General features: G+C 49.8%; 1 long non-coding RNA gene across 1 annotated transcript; it reads right to left on the bottom strand.

The window, feature by feature from the left end:
• Positions 1-388: 388 nt before the first annotated feature.
• Positions 389-1,266, bottom strand: LOC108177393 (uncharacterized). The gene is made up of 2 exons (XR_011388921.1): positions 1,103-1,266; positions 389-924 (listed from the first exon to the last, which is right to left on the bottom strand). It is a non-coding gene; the product is annotated as an uncharacterized lncRNA (long non-coding RNA).
• Between the last annotated feature and the right edge of the window lie 799 nt (positions 1,267-2,065).

Raw genomic sequence — 2,065 nt, 5'->3', positions numbered from 1 at the left:
TCTTTTCTGTGGCCCACTCCCAGGGTTCCTAGCAGATTTTCAGGCAGCTTACAGCCCTGCAGAGTTGCAACGTCCTCCAGCAGCGAGATGAATGGCCATGAGGGGGCCACGGCAGCCAGAGTGGAACAAAGAGGCTGAGCTAGACGGGGGCTGGGCTCCTGGTTCTGATATCGGAAATGACCCCCTAAAATCTATATGAAATGTGGCCCCTTCGAGTTCCCCAGAAGTCCCATCTGGGGTGCCACATATGCTATCGAAATTTGGGGTGCCATGTGACATCACCATATGCTTATTAATAAATTCCCAATATTAATAACCTTAAGAGGGTTCTTGCCTAATATTTAGAGAAGAATTCTAAATACCAGCATAAATAAACGAGGCAGCATGGTACATTTTAGGCATTTATTTGGTGCGAAAGATACATGGGAGAATGAGAGCTTTGTTTGAGACAGAGGTAAATCTGGGGTCATACTGAGCACCAGGAACCAGCCACATGGAGGAGCATCTAGGCCAGGAAGCCTGGAGGACATGACCTGAAGGCCACGCACCCTGGAGGTGCAGGGCAGCAGCAAGCCCCCTCCTGGCAAGAGGCCCAGGGAAGAGAGAAGGGCCGGGACACACCATGTCCCAGGCTTTTAACCCACTTGCAAAGGGGAGTAGTTAATTAACCTGATTGGTGGGTGGGCACTCAGGTGTGGCCAGGTAGGGTCATGCGGTCACACAGGGGCATGGTGAAGCTATCAGGTAGGGTGTGAGGTCACACAGGGGTGTGGCAAAGTCTTCCAGCTCACAGACCCAGTCGATTTTAACCTGAATGCCTGCCTACTTCAGTTCCCTGGTGCTCCTGGGTTGTGTCCTTGTAAGCCACCTGAGCTGGCTCCAGGGGCCTGAGCTGAGCCGCAACAGGTGCTGCTCTCCTGGGAACTGAAAGGAAGCTCTAGAGTGGACAAGGATCCGTCCCCAGCCAGCCCCATCGGTGAGCCCTTGGTTCAAGGGGTCTTTTCTGCCTTCTCCCTACCTCCAACCCCGCCCACCCATTGATGCACCACTCAGAGGGCACCACACGCGCGGTCCCCAACACCCGGCTAAGGACAGTTCCTACCAGAATCCGGGAGAGCGGAGCTCAGAGCAGGAGAGGGAAAGCTGGCTTCGCCTCTTCCTCGCAGGGGTGCTTCCTGTCCCTCTGCACCTTGCACACTCTTCTCTGAAGGAAGAAGGAGAAACTCAGCTCGTGCTGAGTTGTAAGTTCAACACCACATACCCAGCCTATCAGGGAAAAGAGACAAAAATTAATTTTAAATTTTATGGTCACTAAGCAGTACATACAAATGGCCAAGAAGCATGCAAAAAAGTTCTCATTCTCATAAATCATCAGGCACAAGCAAGTTGGAAGCAGACTGTAATATACCGCACTCAGAGTGGTAAACATGGATAAGGCACCACTCTTAGACTTTGTTGAGGGGAAAGTAAAATTCCTCAACCACTTTACCCTATGACCCACTGATTTCACTTGAGAAATGCATCCAAGAGAAATAAAACATTTGTGTGCAAAATTACCCGTGCAAGGGCAGGCGTCTGGCACAGAGGTTGACATACAACCTGGGATGCCCACATCTCACATATCAGTGCCTGGGATTGAAGTCCTGGCTCTGCTTCCAATCCAGCTTCCTGCGAATGCGCGCTCTGGGAGGCAGCAGGAGATGACACATATGCTCGGGGCCCTGCTACTATGTGGAAGACTTAGTTCCAGGTTCCTGGCTTTGGTCTGGCCCAACTCCGTCTGTTGTGGGCATTCAGGAGTAAACCAACGGATGGAAGACCTTTGTCTGTGTCCCTGTCTCTGTGTGTCTGTCTTTCATATAAAATGAAAAAAAAAATCAAAAAATTTAAATAACTTGCACAAAAATATTCATGGAGCTTTATGCATAATAGCAAAGAATTGGAAACAGCCAGTGTCCATCCATAGGAGAATGAAAACAAACACTGTATGTACTTGGAGTAAAAGGTGACAAATTGCTGATACCGGCACCTCTGTGCATAAAACCCAAAGCTACGCTGCGGAAAA

This window comes from Oryctolagus cuniculus, chromosome 5, assembly GCF_964237555.1.
Source record: "Oryctolagus cuniculus chromosome 5, mOryCun1.1, whole genome shotgun sequence".
Lineage (NCBI taxonomy): Eukaryota > Metazoa > Chordata > Mammalia > Lagomorpha > Leporidae > Oryctolagus > Oryctolagus cuniculus.
This window is presented reverse-complemented; position numbering and strand designations above follow the sequence as displayed.